Here is a 19,185-nt window from a genome sequence, read left to right as displayed (position 1 = left end):
ACTAGTCTAAAAAGATAGGCAGCATCTGAAAAGCAAAGTTTCATGAGCACCAGAGGCCAGAAAGGATGGGCTAGAAGTCTGGAAGGGAAAGAAGGTGAAGAGAAAGTCTGGGTCATCCTTACAGAATCTTGAGTCCAAAGTGAAAAAAGTTCTTTCTTTTCTGAATGTTACCTGACATGGCAGACTTGACTAAGTTAATGATATGTATACAGAAAAGAAAATATTCTGCATTATCTTGGGGATATAAAATGGTCAGAATGAGAGCTGGAGGCAAATCATGAAAGCAGAGCTGGGGAAGAATGACAGCATGAGCAGAGGTCATAGGGAGAGACATGGTGGATGTTATGCTGCTGGCTTTGGCAGTAGAGGAAGCAGACATGAGCTAAGCAATTCAGACAGTCTAGAAGACAGAAGAGGCAGCAACACAGATCTGTTTATACCTTCTAGAGGCAATTCAGATCTACCATTGAGTTTATATCAGCCCAATAAAATGCAGTTCAGGCTTCTGGTCTCCCCATGTCTGTACATTTATATTGTAAGCCACTGAACTTTTGATAAATAGTCATAGTCAGCAGAAAACTAGTAAAAATTATTTAGGTATTATAGGTTTCAGTAATGAGCTTTTTATCCTTGCAGCTGTGATGTCAACAACTGTACTGAATGTATCTCATTTTCATATTTCCATGTGTCTTTTTATAAAGATTGTGTAGCACAACTCACTGAATCTTACCAGCTTATATCATTCACATAGGTTTATCTTATTAGAACTACAGTCATGTGTCACATAATACCTGCTATGCTTTGGTATGATTTGTTCACCAATGTTTTATGTCTTGGAAGGTTGGTCTTTAGTGTGATCATATTCAAAGGTGGTGAGATCTTTATGGAATGGGGTGTTGTTGAAGATCATCTGATCTTGAGGGGTATAGCCATTGTAAGGAGTTCCAATGGGACTCTGAGTTATCTCTTGCCAGACTGAGCCTTCTAATGACTTCTGTCTCACAGTGTGATCATGTCCTCTTTCAATTCTCTCTCCACAATGTGATGTAGTGGGAGTAAAGGGGTTTAGAACCAGCATAGTACTTTGAATCTTTGAGTCACCAAACCTGTGAGTGAAGTAACCTACTTTTCTTTGTATATCAACGAACCTCAACTTTTATCATACTAATAGTAAATGCACTAATTTTAGGTTGTTGCAGCCAGAGACAGACAGAATGCATATATGATGATGGTTCCATAAAAATGTAAGGCTTAGTGACACTTAACCATTTTAGTTTCAATTGCTAACATTCTAATTTTCATACAATGACAAAATCTGTCTCATTAATCCTGTCAGAACATATCCTTGTCTTTAAGTGACATGACTATATATCATTACATTTAGATCTTCAGGCCTTTTTATTAAAATAACTATGCACGTCTGTCATTATTATAAGGTATTATTTCTTTCCTTCTACAGTTGTGGAGGGTAATAAATTTTTCTCAGTCAAGTCACAGAACTGGTTGGAGTTGGGCTTGGTATGCAAAAATAATTTCTTCTGTTTTTGAGACAGGGTTTTTCTATAGCTTTGGAACTTGTCCTGGAATTCCCTCTGTAGACCAGGCTGGCCTTGAACTCACAGAGATCTACTTTGTAGTTATCATTTTGACTAGAAAATGCTATCATATTGTTAAGATATTTTAAAGATACAATTTCCATACAAATAGGATAGTCTTTTACAGAGCTTAAGAGGAAAATATTTGTATTTGTACAAAATATAAACAAATTAGTGAAATACAAATTGGCAAAAAGTCCAGCTGCTGTTTTGTTTCTGACTTTATTTTATAAGATGAAAGCTCACTTTTAATGTTTCATTTTTTTTATCTTTTGAAAATATCCAGTGACAGGTCAAGAGCATTGGCTTTTATTTGATTTTTATGAAGCAGAGAATTTTGCAGTGTTCTATACCCTCAAAAGCTTTCAAATACAGATTGAGATATCTGTTTGACATATGGACACAACCAGATATAAATACATTCAGCTTCCTCAGGCAAAAATCTCCAGAACACCACGTTTACTGGCTATGCAATTAAATGACCTATTTAGGGAAAAAGGTCAACTTGTAATGAAAATCCAAATCAAAAACAGAACATCTTCTGGAGGAAGGGGATAGAAAACATCTTTCTACCAAGGCAATGGCGGGATGGAAATGACATCAATTGACAACAAGGCATACTCTTTTATAAAGCTTGGCACACTACAGGGTTATTCTCATTATTTAACCTTCAGAAGTCCATTCAAATCCCTCACATCTCCTATTACATGGGAAGGATCTGACTTTAAAACTTTATCTAACCACTTGAATTCATCCAGGCACTAGGTTAAGCTGACATCTAACTGTTCAATTGGGAGTGGAAAGATGATTAAAAGACCCTATGCACTAAGTCTTCATTGGTTAGAGTGGGCTTCTGGCTAATACAGAATAAATAAAACAGCTATTTACTCCCAGTGACTGGAATTGCATCTGAGTAACCATCACATATATCCCAGTGCTTTTACTAATTGCTAGTTTAAACCAGAGATACCCAGGAAGTATTTACTTTACTGTTTACAGGCTCTTCATCAGCCTTACAAGGCATTCTGTCAATGTTCTGGAAAGAAGGCAATAGACACTGGCTTCCAGAGGTCCTCTGAAGCTCTAGTTTAACAACGTTTAATTGTTTTCCTTCCTTCTATAATTCAGGGACTATTCTAGTCTATGGTTCTCTTGTCGGCAATTCAGTTCTCTGATTTTAAAGATTATAAAGGACAGGGCATTTTCCCTCCTTTCTTCCTCCTCCTTCTATTCCCCATCACTCTGTTCCCTCCCTTTACCTCAAACATGTTACTTCCACAAAACAGCTCATGATAACTAGTTATGTGCCACTACAGTGCTAAATACTTTCCATATCTCACTAATCATCGTAGGAAACCAATGATGGTGAGTCACCCAACATGAGCGTGGGGAGCCAAACTAGGGTCCTCTTCAAGAGTACCATGAGATCTTAACCATTGAGTAATCACTCCAGCCTAGTTCTTGCAAACTAAAATTATGTCATCTACAGGAGGAGGAGAATCTCAACAACTATGATGACACCCAATAAAATGAAGTGTTGATTTTCTGGTGTGTGTGTACATGCATGCATTCACAATCTGTTTGGACTTAATGTAAGTGAAGCCAAATAAAAATTTCAGTGAGGTGTCACTGCACATCTGTTAGGATGCTTCATTATGGGCGAAAGTAAGTATTGCAGAGAGTGTTGAGAAAGTTCCTTTTTTGTGTTGGTGGAAGTGAGAATTGGCTCAGTTATTGTGGAATCTTGTCTTAGAATCACTTTAAAAATTGAGTTGAATTAAGCTGGGTGGTGTTGGTGCATGCCTTTAATCCCAGCATTTGGGAGGCAAAGGCAGGCAGGTCTCTATGAGTTTGAGTCTGGCCTGGTCTACAGAGCAAGTTCCAGGATAGTCAAGGCTACACAGAGAAACCCTGTCTTGAAAAATGAAACAATAATAATTTGAGTTGAATTAATGATTGAATATACTTTCTAAAGAAACATTAAAGTCCTTATGCTTTGTGAATAAAGCTGGCTGTTTTGCCTGTCTAATAATTATGGCGAGATAGCATTCTGGCCTCACATGATCTGTTCTCCACTAGTCCGTTGATCTCATTTCCTATCTGCTGATACCTGGCAGACATATACAGATATAGCTTCCTGGATGTTCATAGATATCCATCTGTTCTGGCTGGCTGTTGTCTGCCTTTAGAGGATATTAAATTCTTTGAAAATCACTCACATCTCCACTTGCCATCTTCTCTAGTTGATTTCACTGTTCCTTGAACATCCGGGGCCACAGTCTGAAACAAGGTTCTTGAACTTGGTTTTGCATCCACTAGTCCCCTTGGTAGAAATGCTTGTCTTTCACCTTTCTGCCTGACTCTCTTTATCACCTTTCTGTTCAAATTCATCTCATCAGACTGACTTCCTAACAAGTGGGGAGAGCATTCCCATTATTATTTGCCTTGATCTTATTCTATTTCTCTTTGTTGTACTTACCATTGCTTCCAAAAACTTTACAAGTACTATACAATTCACTCCATTTGCATATTAACACACAGACAGTGAGCACAGAGAGGGTAGGAGTTAGAAAGATGTTTGTGTAATAATGCAGCCGTTTATACACTTACATTCTATACCAATAGGTATTCTAATGGTGTCACTTAAAAATTGACACATAGTAATTGTTCATGTATACTGTAGAGTGTAATAGTTCTACACATCTTGAAATCAAGGTGTTGATGCTAATGCTGAAATAATTTCCATCCCCTCAAACATTTATCATTTCATGGTACTTTGAACCTTTGATCTTATCTAGTTATTTTTACATTCATAAAGAGCTATTATGAACTGTAGTCCCGAACTGTGGAATAGTAATTTGCATGCAGAAAGTCTTCAATAAATACTTGTTGAATGACTATTGTGCACAATTCATTAAAACTGGGGTTTGACGGTGAAGGAGGAAAACATGCTTACTTCAGTAATTTATTACTTATTTCTTATGGTGATATTTCAAAGGCACTTTAGACATATTTGTAGTAAATATGACCTCTTATGATGTCATTCTTGACAGATAGTTGACAATAAACATTATGTTGCATTGCAAACAAACAGAAGAGAAATGTTCCTTAGAGGTATTATGCTGTATGTCTTTCCCTTTCCAATGGAGCAGAACACAAAGAACACTAGCAGAACACTAGCCAATGCCTAGCTATTTCAAGCCTGCTGGCTGATTGAGGCTTGACATATTTTTTCTAGCTGGCCTTTAGCATATCCTAGGAAAGGACCCTACAACAGCACTGTATTTGTTAATGCTTAAGCATCTAGTTAATGTGTACAGACATTCTATTGTGCTAACTCTGTGTCACAAGCTTCAAGTCATTTAAACTGCACAGGAAGTCTACAAAGTTTTCAGTTTCAAAGATGAAAATGTTGAGAACTCAAGGAGATAAGTATTTTCTTTAAGCTCCCATATCAGAAATGGCATGGAACTGTGTGTTCACTCCAAATCTTACTCCTAGCCTCTGCATTCTCTAGTCTTTGTGTATCTTATAATGGATTACATCTCATAATCCCTTCTATCCAGAAGTTTATATTAACTGCCTTAGTCCAAGTCCCAAAAGTCTCAGTAATTGGGATAATGAAATAATTGTCTGTGCTTATTTTCTCCACTCAGACTTTTCATTTCTCACAGGAATATGCAGAAAGCCCCCGCCCAATGTTTCCCACTAACTCAATCTTATTTCTAATTGCTCGGCAGTCTCTATGGTACCTCCTCATTCATAACCACGAAGAACATCTGAAGCAGGAGAGGCAAGTGACATCACTTGCTTTCTCTCCACAAAAGAAAATTGCAATCCCTGCTATCACAGAGGCAGGGTCATGTAATTTTGCAGTTGGAAGATGTCCCAGAGATCCCACTTTTCAACCTGTTCTGCAGATGCTAAAAAAAATTTGCACAGAGAATTGCACATGGTTCAGAGCTGATGTTCAAACCAGAAGTGTAAGTCCTTTGTTTCATGCCCTTTCCATTTGTTGATCCAAACATGATAAAACCCATACAGATGCTATGAGAAAAGAAGGAGATAGCTCTTTAGAAAAAGAAAAAAAAAACATTATCACCTCTCCAACTTCTTCCTAATTGTACATGATTTAAATGCAACACAGAATGAAGTGGTTCATAATAATGCTACAGAGAGAAGCAAAGTTCTCAACTGCTCCCCAAAGTCATCAGGATGCTTACTGGAAGCTCTTGATCTCTCACTCCTTTATAAGAAATTCATGGGCTTTAACATTCACCGTGACTGCATAATTTCATAAGCACTTCATTTCTCAATCCCTGCTTCCTTGAGTAATACAAAGACATTCTTTGCTTTCCGTTGTCCCCTTCCTCTTGTGACCATCCAGAGCACTGGGAAGCTACATCCAAGGAATACCTGGCTGAGAGTAATGGTCTCCTTGTGTTCAAGAGACTCTCAGCTGAATATTTATCACTGCCCCTTAGGGACCCAGTTAGTCAGTTTTTTTTTTTTTTTTTTTTTTTTTTTTTTTTTTTTTTTTTTTTTTTTTGTAATCTCTGTGAAAAATGCCTGAGAATGAATTGATGGGAGAGTTTTTTTTTTTTTTAAATCTTACTCATAGTTTTGAAGATTCAGTCATGGTCAGCTTGCTTGGTGGCTGTGATTTTGTGGTGAGGAAGAACCTCCTAATGGAATAATGGAAGGAGTGTGTGGCAGAGAGAAGTAGCCGGTTTTATTACAGCTAGGATGCAATGAGAGAAATGGAAGGGTATTAGAACAACAGACACTTGTGTCTTGAGTTGCCTGGGAATAAGGTCACAAGGAAGCTCTTTCATCCCTTTCCTTCTCTTACTTTACAGTACTTAAAATTCAACAAGCATTCCTTAGCTTCTACCTCGTGTATAGATATTACTTCATTAATTACACTGTAATCTCATTAGTTAGGATTATCTTATGAGTTTGTTTAAGTATTATGCATTTGAAAGTGTTAAGCAAAAGTCCTACTTTGTTTTTATTCTGGGTTCATTGTCACTATAGTAGGATTTACTTCTCAGAACTCTATCGCAGAGATGGAATAAACGTGGTTAATGGTAATTGTCAATTTGAAAGTTTTAGATTACCTAGGGCACAACTGTGAAGGATTGATTATCTATGTTAGGTTAGCCTTTGCATGTGTCTGTGGAATTTTATCTTGCTTAATTAGCTGAGGTGGGAAGATCTGCTTTCTGTGTGTGACACCATTCCTAGGGTTTGGATTTAGAAGTGTATGAAAAGGAAATGAGGGAGAAGTAGAACCTCCTAAAAATGTGCTTTGTTTGAAAATGCCATGGGGACACCTAATGTCTTGAAAGGCATTTATTTTTTTTAAATAGGGAAAAGTGAGCTGAGCACACTCTTCGCTGCTTTCTTCTTCTTGATCATCGATGCAATGTGACTAACTGCTTCAAGCCCCTGCAGCCTTAACTTCCCCACCACAGTTGACTGCACCTAGTCTGTGAGCCAGAATAAGCCTTTTCTTCAGGAAGCTGCTCCCATCAGGGTGTTTTTTTTTTTTTTTTTTTTTTTTTTTTAAACACAGAAACAGGAAGAAACTAAGACATACATTTGGCTTGGCTTTTGCTGTTGTGGAATATTCTAGCACCTGCTTCTGGTCACATAGCTGATAAGCTCCAAATCTAGACTCCTGGGGCTGAGACTCAGGAAACTCTGATATCAGATAAAATTCATACCCTGGCATTCTTCACATGCAGGCATCAGCAGAGAGGAAATATTCCAGTTTGAAGTCAACAGGGTCTTTACTGGGTCACGTATGATTGTACCATTGCAGCTGCCTCCAGAGCAGAGATCTGTTCAATTTCACTTATGTGATCAGTTAAAGACAAGTTCTCAGTTGAGACAGACTCATTAATTTTCCAGAAGGAAATAGGCAAAGAAAAAAACCAGAAAAATTATAAAATAAGAACACAAGCCAAACAACCAATCAATGAGATTCAAATATCTTTTAAAATCTCAGTAAAAATTAACACATCTGACTAAGCTCTGATTTTCCTCTTCCTCAGGTATCACACACACACGCATAGGGGAGTGAGCTCAAGACCTGCTGATGAGGCATGCTGACTGCCTGACTGTAAGAGTAGCTGGACTACTCCAGACCAAGCAGGAGTGCTCCGTGCCTCAGAATTACTAAATGCCTGTGTCCATTCACCTCTGCTTTGCCAGGCAGAATTAGTGATCAGGTGCCCGAGCTGACCTTTGCCACATTGTGGCTATGTACCTTCACCCCATTCTCTGTACATGTACCCTCAAATACGCACACATGTGACAACAATTATGTTCTTTTGTCAGAACAACATGGGCTTACAACAACCATCAGAGACATAGGAGAAGAACAACCAATTTGCATTAAGAACTGACTGGGTTATTTTTGAAATAGTAACTACTTGGAATTAACATGGCTTTTCAGTATTGCATGAGATTTGCATAAAAACTCCTTAGACAATGGTGGATGCCTTTTTTTTCTTATTAGGCACAGTCTTTCTCACATAAAACATAGCTTTAGAACATTGGTAGTAATAAAACTGTGCAGTAAGGTTTAAAAGATTAATAGAAATCAGAAAAGTCTTTACGTAGACTTAAAGCCACATTAAAGGGACCGTTTTTATGTGTGAAAGAAATCATAACTTTTAGAATAAGAGATTAGCACATTTTCCTTTAAAAAGTGGAAGTGCTAACTTTTATTCTCTTTGAATTCAATTCTATTGATCTTTGTCTGGTACCTATCATTTCAAAGACTCCTCTCTTTAATTTTTTTTTTTTTGCCAGCCCATTTTTTGAAAAGGATTTGGTAGCTTCTGCTCTAGAAGAGAAGCAACTTATTAACTTAATACCTCCCAGGTTTTGCTGCAGTCATATTTATGTTTCAAACCAATATTTTTAAAAAATGATGTCTTTAAGTGGTCTCTTCCAGCTAAAAGCATTCATGATTATATAGGCAAGGCAACTTGGGGCTAATAGCCTATTCTATGCCACAATTTTAAAGAAGTTGGGGGGGGGGACAATTTATTCAAGTCAATCTCATTCTTTCATATTCCATTTAGCTATCTTCTAGGGCTTTTAACAAACTCTGCTATATAATTTCTGAGTCCTTATTATGTTTTAGGAACTGGTTTAGGTACTCTATAGAACATTTATTTCTTTTCCACAACAGCACTTTCAGGTAATTATTATTGTCCCCAATTTTCAGAAGAGAAGTGGAACTGGAAGAGACCAAATGCTGAACTCAAGTTTGTAGCAAATTTGAGATTTAAACAAGGACCTTGCCTCCTGACCTCAGTTCCTTATGATTAGCCAGTCTATGTGTCTGCTATATTTTTATTACTCTCATTTATATGTTGCTATGTAACAACTTAAATCAGTGGTCTAGAACAACTAAAATTTTCTTTTCTTGAATCTGCAGTCTGCAGAGGGTTGAGATAGAAGGGCAGTCTTTCACCATATGCCATCAGTCATCTTGCCTTGGGATATAGAGCCACTACCCCTGTATTTCATGTTCTTTGTAATGAAGGTGGTATTGACTGGTAGTGCCTCTGGACTAGGCAGCAGGGTCCTAAGAATAATTGTGGAAACAGCCAATGTCTTAAAGCCTAGCTCCAGACACGGGTTCTGTGTCTCTTTTGTGTTTGATGGAACAGTCAACAGAATCTAGATTTAAAAGGAGAAGTCATAGCCTTCACCTCTCCATGTGCCCTGTTTGCAAAATTCTTGATACTTGGTAAGGTTTCTTGTTCAGCAGATTTCCTTAAGTTACAAAACTGCCTAATTTAAGAATGCTCTTTCTCCCATGACCTTGAAGATGATACCTGCAAATGTCAGCTTTGATGGTGATTCTTGGTTGTCAACTTGACACACCTGAGAAGAGAGATCATTAATTGAAGAATTGTCTCCTTCAGATTGGCCTGTGGGTATTGCTTTAGGGGCATTTTCTTAACTGTCAATTGATGTAGAAGGGTCCGGGCCTTGTTTGGAGGTAGATAGGCCTGGGCTGAGAAAGAAAGGTAGCTGACTGTGAGTCAGAGACCAATGCAGGAACAATGCTCCATAGTTTCTACTACAGGTTCCTATCCAGGTTTCCCTTGATGAACTGTAATCTGTAAGCTGAAATAAAAACTTTCTTCCCCACGTTGCTTCTTTTGTCCTGGTGTTTATCACAACAGCAGAAAAACAAGCTACAACAGAAGTGGAGTGGGTTGTTACTGTCATGAACCTGATCATGTTTTGAGAGAAGAGAGTAGAAACATTTAGAACTTTGGGATGGAAAAGCCATGCTCAGAGTTTAGTGGGAGCTTGGTAAATAACAATGCTGAGAGGAATGAAGATAGTGGAAGCTTGCTTTGTGAAGTTTCAGGGGTGAAGCAAAAAAGACTCTATAGGGGCTATTCATGGGATAATTTAGATTAAGACACTAACCATCCAAGTGAAATCTCCCAGTTGGCTGAGGAATCAAGCTATAATTGGTAAGAGACCAGCATCATGGAGGTGAAATCTTTCTGGGAAGTGTTCCCATAAGGTTAGCACACAGAGGCTGAGAGAGACCAAAGATACATATCAAACTACTAGCAGAATGTGGCAAAGTGTAAGAGATGCCCACCTGGTTTTAAAGGCATGAGAGATGCAAGAGGTATGGAGAATAGTTGAGACTTGGAACATGCGGCAGGGTGCAGAGTCCCTGAAGAGAGGTCACAAATGAAGATACAATCTCATTTGCATTGCAGACTCAGGATAGTGGAAGAAGTCTTAGTAGTGTGGGATGCCTACTAAGAACATTGCAGGTAAGGATTTATCCTGAGCCTATAAGACAAGCTGTATGTGTTTTGGGTGGCAGAGAGAAGAAATGGCACTACCCAAGCCTTTGAAACCAGAAAATCACGGTTAAGTTCTAGATGTTGGACATTGGTAGATCCTGTTGGACTTCAGTTTCACTTTGGTCTGATTGTAACCACTCCCTGTTTCTTCCCTTTTGTTTTTATTTATTTATTTTTTATATTATAGGTAACCATAGATAAGAGGCTGGAGGGTTTTTTGTTTTCCTTTTTTAAAATAATATGTTTTTTACATATCAGTTCTAGTTCCCCCTCCCTCTCTCCCCTCCTCCTCCTCTCCCACCCCACTCCCCATCCACTCCTCAGAGAGTGTGAAGCCTTCCATGGGGGGATAAACAAAATCTGTTACATCACTTTGAGGCAGGGCCAAGGAGGCTTGAGTTTTTAAAGACACCTTAAATTTAGAAAGTTAAAGACCATGGAACTTTTTTTTTGACCATGGGACTTTTAAAGTGAGTATGAAACCTTGAAGAAAAGGAATGGTTGTGGCTGAACAGCAATGTGCTGGTGTATTGACAAGGGGTAGACTGCTGATAGCCAATTTTGATTTTAAATAATCTGAGAAGACAGAACCTCAGCTGAGTAACTAACTGACTTCATGAAACCAGCCTTTGGGCCTGTTTGTGGGACATGTTCTTAAAAGATGGAGCAGAAGGTCTACATCCTGCCCTCTGTCCTGCAGCGGTGCCCTAGCCTCAGGTGATTCTGGGCCCTGCTCTGCCTGCGCCCCCCAACCTCCTCCATCAACCCCTGCTCCCTTCTGCCTGACGCCACCCGGACAAGAGTGGAACTCCCCAGTCCGGGAAAGTCCACCCTGAGTCCAGACACACCTCACCCCTGTCTACACCCTGACCTCTGTCCTATGGCGGTGCCCTAACCTCAGTGGGTGCACAAGCCTCAGGAAGGTCCACCCTGAGTCTGGACACACCCCACTCTTGTCCACCCACCACCCTCTTCGATCCCGCTGCTGCCAGAAGCTGAGCCACCTGCATTCACTGGAAGAAGGGAATGGGAAGAAGATAGAGCAAGAACACACTCAACAACAGAAAAACCAAATTGACACCACCAGAATCTAGAATCTAGGGACTCCACACCAGCAAGATCTGAAAAAACCAACACAGAGCATGAAGAAGAGATGGACCTCAAAAATTATCTTAGGAAGATGATACAGTCCTTTAGAGAGGAAACAAGAAAATCCCTTAAAGAAATGGAAGAAAAAAACAAGCAAAAAATTACACAAGATGGAAAAAGACAAACCAAAGAATTCAAGAAATAAACAAATCTCTCAAAGAATCTAAAGAAAGCCAGGAAAAAACAACCAAACAAGTGAAAGAAGCACTCGAAACAGTTCAAAGCATGAAAGCTGAAATAGAAACAATAAAGAAAACACAGAATGAGGGGATGCTGGAAATAGAAAGGCTGGATAAATGATCAGGAACTAAAGATGTGAGTATAACCAATAGAATACAAGAGATGGAAGAGAGAATCTCACTTGTTGAAGACTCGCTAGAGGATATACAGTCATAGATCAAAGAAAATCTCAAGTCCTTAACACAAAATATCCAGGAAATATGGGACACCGTGAAAAGGCTGAACCTAAGAATAATAGGTATAGAAGAAGGTGAAGAAATACAGCTCAAAGGTACAGAAAACATATTCAACAAAATCATGGAAGAAAACTTCCCCAACCTACAGGAGGATATGCCAATGAAAGTACAAGAAGCTTACAGAACACCAAACAGACTGGACCATAAAAAGAAGTCCCCTCATCACATAATAATCAAAACACCAAACCTACAGAATAAAGAGAAAATATTAAGAGCAGCAAAGGAAAAAGGCCAAGTAACATATAAAGGCAAACCAATCAGAATCACACCCGACTTCTCAATGGAAACTCTGAAAGCCAGAAGGTCTTGGATAGATATCCTACAAGCACTAAGGGAGAATGGATGCCAACCCAGACTACTGTAACCAGCAAAACTTTCAATCACTATAGATGGAGAAAACAAGATATTCTATGACAAAAACCAGACTTAAACATATCCACAAATCCAGCACCACAGAAAGTTCTAGAAGGAAAACTCCAACCCAACAAAGATAATTACACTCACAAAAATATAGGCAATAGATAATCCAATTCTACCAAACATGAAAAGAAACAGGAGGGCGAAATCCACACACAATGACACCACCAACAATAAATCCAAAACAAATAAGAACTAAAAATCAATGGACATTAATATCCCTCAATGTCAATGGTCTTGACTTGCCCATAAAAAGATACAGGCTAACAGAATAGATAAGAAGACAGAATCCATCCTTCTGCTGTATACAAGAAACACACCTCAACTTCAAAGACAGGCATTACCTCAGAATAAAGGGTTGGAAAAAGATTTTCCAATCAAATGGGCCCAAAAAACAAGCTGGTGTAGCAATCCTAATATCTAACAAATTAGACTTCAAACTAAAATCAATCAAAAGGGATGAAGAAGGGCATTTCATATTCATCACAGGAAAGTCCATCAAGATGCAGTCTCAATCCTGAACATCTTTGCCCCAAATACAAAGGTACCAACATTTGTAAAAGAAACATTATTAAAGCTAAAACCACACATAAAACCACACACACTTATAGTAGGAGACTTCAACACGCCACTTTAACCTCTAGACAGGACCAGCAGACAGAAACTTAACAAAGAAACAAAGGATCTACCAGAAGTTATGACCCAACTGGGTTTAACAGATATCTATAGAACATTCCATCCAAATACAAAAGAATATACCTTCTTCTCAGCGCCACATGGCACCTTCTTTAAAATTGATCACATAGTTGGCAACAAAGCAAACCTCCACAGATACAAAAGTATTGAAATAACCCCCTGTATCTTATCAGATCACCATGCTTTAAAGTTAGAATTCAACAGCAATACAAATTGCAGAAAACCTACAAATTCATGGAAATTGAATAACACCCAATTACACCATTCCTGGGTTGAGGAAGAAATAAAAAAGAAATTAAAGACTTCCTAGAATTTAATGAGAATGTAGACACAACATACCCAAACTTATGGGACACTTTGGAAGCAGTGCTAAGAGGAAAGTTCAGAGCACTAAGTGTTCATATGAAGAAGCTGGAGAAGTGTCACATGAGAGAATTGACAGAACAACTGAAAGCTTTAGAGCAAAAAGAAGCAAACTCACCATGGAGGAGTACACACCAGGAAATAATCAAACTGAGGGCTGAAATCAATAAAGTAGAAACTAGGAAAATATTTTACATAGAATCAATGAAACAAAGAGTTGGTTCTTTGAGAAGATCAACAAGATAGACAAACCTCTATCAAACTAACTAAAAGGCAGAGAGAGAACATGCTAATTTACAAAATCAGAAACAAAAAGGGGGACATAACAATGGACACTGAGGAAATCCAGAGAATCATCAGGTCATACTTTGAAAACCTGTACTCCATAACATTTGAAAATCTAAAGGAAATGGACAGTTTCCTGGATAGATACCACTTACCAATATTAAAGCAAGAACAGATAAGCAGTTTAAATTGTCCTATAACCCCAAATGAAATAGAAGCAGTCATCAAAAGCCTTCCAACCAAAAAAATCCCAGGGCCAGATGGCTTCACTGCAGAATTCTACCAGAAATTCAAACAAGAGCTAATACCAGTACTGCACAAGTTGTTCCACACAATAGAAGCAGAAGGGATTTTGCCAAACTTTTTTTTACAATCACTTTGATACCCAAGCCACACAAAGATACAACTAAAAAAGAGAACTACAGACCAATATCCCTCATGAATATTGATGAAAAAATACTCAACAAAATATTGGCGAATCAAATCCTAGAACACATCAGAAAAATCATCCACTATGATCACATAGACTTCATCCCAGAGATGCAAGGATGGTTTAACATACGAAAATCCATCAATGTAATCCACCATATTAACAAACTGAAAAAGAAAAACCACATGATCATCTTACTAGATGCTGAAAAAGCCTTTGACAAAATCCAATACCCCTTCATGATAAAGATCTTGGAGAGAACAGGAATAACAGGAACATATCTAAACATGATAAAAGCAATATACACCAAACCAACAGCCAACATCAAACTAAATGGAAAGAAACTAAAAGCGATTCCTCTAAAATCAGGAACCAGACAAGACTGTCCACTCTCTCCATATCTCTTCAATATTGTACATGAAGTTCTGTCTGGAGCAATAATACAATAAAAGGAGATCAAAGGGATACAAATTGGAAAGGAAGAAGTCAAACTTTCATTGTTTCCAGATGACATGATAGTCTACATAAGTGACCCGAAAAACTCTACCAGGGAACTCCTACAGCTGATTAACACCTTCAGCAAAGTAGCAGGATACAAAATTAACTAAAAAAATCAGTAGCCCTACTTTATAAGATGATAAATGCAATGAGAAAGAAATCAGAGAAACATCACCCTTCACAATATCCACAAGCAACATAAAATATATTGGGGTAACACTAACCAAAAAAGTTAAAGACCTGTACAATAAGATCTTTGAGTCTTTAAAGAAAGAAACTAAAGAAGATACCAGAAGATGGAAAGATCTCCCATGCTCTTGGATAGGTAGAATCAACATAGTAAATATGGCAATCTTGCCAAAAGCAATCTACAGATTCAATGCAATCCCCATCAAAATCCCAACACAGTTCTTCACAGACCTCGAAAGAACAATACTCAGCTTTATATGGAAAAACAAAAGACCCAGGATAGCCAAAACAACTCTGTACAATTAAGGATCTTCTGGTGGCATCACCATCCTTGACTTCAAGCTCTATTATAGAGCCATAGTTCTGAAAACAGCTTGGTATTGCCACAAAAATAGACAGATAGACCAATGGAATTGAATGGAACCCCCTGATATTAACCCACAGGCCTATGAACACCTTATTTTTGACAAAGATGCTAAATCTATACAATGGAAGAAAGATAGCATCTTCAACAAATGGTGCTGGCACAACTGGATTCCGACATGCCGAAGATTGCAGATAGATCCATATCTGTCACCATGCACAAAACTTAAGTGCAAATGGATCAAAGACCTCACCATAAATCCAGCCACACTGAATCTCTAGAAGAGAAAGTGGGAGATACCCTTGGACGAATAGGCACAGGAAACCTCTTCCTGAACATTATACCAGTAGCACAGACATTGAGATCTTCAGTTAATAAATGGGACCTCCTGAAACTGAGAAGCTTCTGTAAGGCAAAAGACATATTCAGTAAGACAAAACGACAGCCCACAGAATGGGAAAAGATCTTCACCAACCCCACATCTGACAAAGGGCTGATTTCTAAAATATGCAATGAACTCAAGAAGCTAGCCACCAAAACACCAAACAATGAAATTAAAAAGTGGGGTGCAGAACTAGAGAATTCTCAACAGAGGAACCCGAAATGGCTGAAAGATACTTAAGAAAGTGCTCAAAATCCTTGGCCATCAAAGAAATGCAACTCAAAACAAGTCTGAGATACCACCTCATACCTGTCAGAATGGCTAAAATAAAAAATACCAATAACAGTCTATGCTGGAGAGGTTGTGGAGAAAAAGGAATACTCCTTCATTGCTGGTGGGAGTGTGAACTAGTAAGACCACTCTGGAAATCAGTATGGCAGTTGCTCAGAAAAATTGGAATCAGTCTACCTCAAGATCCAGCAATTCCTCTCCTGGTTATATACCCAAATAATGCACATTCATATAATAAGGACATATGTTCAACGATGTTCATAGAAGCATTGTTTGTATTAGCCAGAACCTGGAAGCAACCTAGATGTCCCTCAACTGAAGAATGGATAGAGAAAATGTGATACATTCATACAATGGAGTACTACTCAGCAGGAAAAAAGCAATGGAATCTTGAAATTCGCAGGCAAATGGATACTATTAGAAGAAACAATCCTGAGTGAGGTAACAAAAAGACAAACACGGTATGTACTCACTCATATATGAATTTTAGACATAGAGCAAAGGATTACCAGCCTACAATCCTCTTCACCAAAGAAATTAGGAAACATTAAGTACTCTAGGGGATAAATGCATGGACCCCAGGAATGGGAAGGAGCAGGAAATCCTTTGCTAATTGGGAGCATGAGGCTACGGGAGGGGGAGCTGCCAGAATGAGAGCAGGAGAAGCGGAGAGAAGAGGAGGAAAAGGTGGAGCAGAAATATTGAGTTGGGGGAATAATAGAGGAGAGAGAGCAGGATGAGAAATACCATATTAGAGGGAGCCACTATAGGTCCAAGAAGAGATCTGGCCCTAGGGAGACTTCCAGAGACCTACAAGGATGACACAAAGGGACAATCCAGGCAATGGTGGAGAGGATAATCTAAACGCCCTTCCCCTAAAATGAGATAGATGACTACTTGTTATGCCATCCTAGAGCCCTCATCCAGTGGCTGATGGAAGCAGAGGCAGGCATCCACAGATACACACTAAACTGAACTCTGGAACTTGGTTGCAGAGAGGGAGGAATGAAGATTGAAGGGGTCAGTACCAGGTTGGAGAAACCCACAGAAACAGCTGGCCTGAACAAGGGGGAGCACATGGACCCCAGACTGCTGTCTGGGAGGCCAGTACAGGACTGATCCAGACCCCTGAACATGGATGTCAATGAGGAGACCTCTGCACTCTAGGAGGCCCCTGGTGGTGGATTAGTATTTTTCCCTGGTGTAAGAAGAGACTTTGAGAGCCCATCCCAAGTGAAGGGATGCACTCTTGCCCTGGACACATGGGGAAGGGCGTAGGCCCAGCCCAGGATGATGTGGAGTTTGCAGAGCCCCTGTTGAGGGCCCTACCCTGCCTGGGGAGTGGAGGGTGGATGGGGTTGGGAGTAGGTTGGAGAGAGTAGGAGGGGTGAGGGTGAGGGGAGGGAGAGGGAGAAGGGATTGACATGTGAAACAAGCTTGTTCCTAATTTGAACTAATAAAAAAATAAAAAAAGAAACAGAGAGAGCATAAACAAACAAACAAACAAACAAAAAAAGATGGAGCAGGAGTCACAGGAATCTTCCATTGTGGGCAATGCAATCTCTAGTCTGGTGGGTCTAAGTCATATAAGAAAGGTAGCTGAGTGTAACTGAGAAAGCAAGACAAGAAACAGCATTCCTCAATAGTCTCTGTTGTGGCTTCCTGCTCAAGTTCCTGAGATGACTTCTTTTTGCTAATGGACTGTGTAACCTGTGAGTGACATAAATCCTGTCTTCCTCAAGTTGCTTTTGGTCATGATGTTTCTCATTGTAGCAGAAAAAAAAACTAGAAAATATTTCATGGGTGAAATGGGCCTGGATCATATTCCTTTTTCTTAATAATCCAAATATTATTGAAGTTACTTTTGTATAAAGCAATTTTTCATGGGTTCTTGTGCTGGAAGCTTTGGGCCCCAGTGGGGTAGGGTGCTGAGAGACTGCGGTACCCTAAAGAGGTGGGAGCTCACAGCTGGTAGTTACATCACTAGGTCACTAGGGTGCTACCCTCATAAGAAATTATTGCAGTTATCACTGGTTCCCATGAGAATGGGTCGTCGTAAAATGAACAATCCTGGTCTGTGAATCACTCTGGTTTCTTATTTTGCTGTGTGATTTCTTCCTGTTGCATAAGCTTCTGCCATGAATAGATTGGGCATGTGTGATGGAGACAGAAGACCCTCATTGGAGCCAAACAAATGTGGTGCCATGTCTACTGGTTTTCAGAACTATGAGCTCCATAAACCTAGTGCAGGGTACTTTGTTGCAGCTACACAAAATGGTCTAAAACAATAGAATATTCTGGTTTATGAATAGGGCATGTGGGCTAAAAAATTAACTCAATTTTTCATGTCTTTTTGGTGTTCTTAAAAGATTTTTCTTACAAAAAATTTTTTTTGCATCATTTGAAGCTTTCTCTTATTACACAGTGACCCCAATAACTTCTGGATCTTAATTTAGTTAGCATTTTCTATAGTGTCATCCACTGAATATGATCTTTTGCTGAAGCTACTCTGCTTAGCAACAGCCTGGCATGCAGGTTCTACTTGATGCAAGTACATTTTCAGTATATTTAACAGTTTCAACACATCCTTCTCCCTTTGGGAAGCTGTGATTCTATCAGTTCTGTCATTCGAGCAAGAATTTCTTACCAGTTATTTTCACCAGTATAATCTCCTCCTCTGTATGCTTGCTTTCTCTGCTTTGGCCAAAGGAAGTAGAATTAAAATGTTCTTTCTTTTTGCTGCTCCTATTGTCTCCTCCCCTTTTCCATGGAAAAAATATACTGTATAGTATAGTAAATGCTAAATGCTACTCTTCATGCCATGACAGGCATTACTAATCAACCATTATTCTCTTTTTCATCCAGCTTTAATATGGCTCCACATTCTTCTCCAATGATTCAGAAATGAGACATACCTCACTTCTGGGGTATATACACCTCCCATTCTTTAGAGATTGCTACTAAAATATTAGGCCCTTTTCATTTCTCACACTAATTACTTATTTGTACTGAACAACTCCTCCCAAGGAGCAGCTCCTGCATCCATCCTAACACACCTGGAAGCAAACCTCCTATGTATAATGGAGCTGTTCTCAGCACATTGACACAATCATAAAGTTATCCAGGAAGTTCTTACCACTGTTTCTTTCCTAGCTCTCTGTGACTCACAGGTCACATTGCTAAGTAACA

General features: G+C 39.0%; 1 protein-coding gene across 1 annotated transcript in view; it reads right to left on the bottom strand.

Annotated features, from left to right (window-relative positions):
• The window catches only part of Nwd2 (NACHT and WD repeat domain containing 2), a 154,905-nt gene that overhangs the window by 126,074 nt on the left and 9,646 nt on the right, over positions 1-19,185 (bottom strand). The gene's annotated exons all lie outside the window — the stretch shown is intronic.

This window comes from Cricetulus griseus (genome assembly GCF_003668045.3).
Source record: "Cricetulus griseus strain 17A/GY chromosome 1 unlocalized genomic scaffold, alternate assembly CriGri-PICRH-1.0 chr1_1, whole genome shotgun sequence".
In the NCBI taxonomy this organism is placed as follows: Eukaryota; Metazoa; Chordata; class Mammalia; order Rodentia; family Cricetidae; genus Cricetulus; species Cricetulus griseus.
The sequence above is the reverse complement of the archived record's forward strand: the minus strand, read 5'-3'. Positions and strand labels throughout refer to the sequence as shown.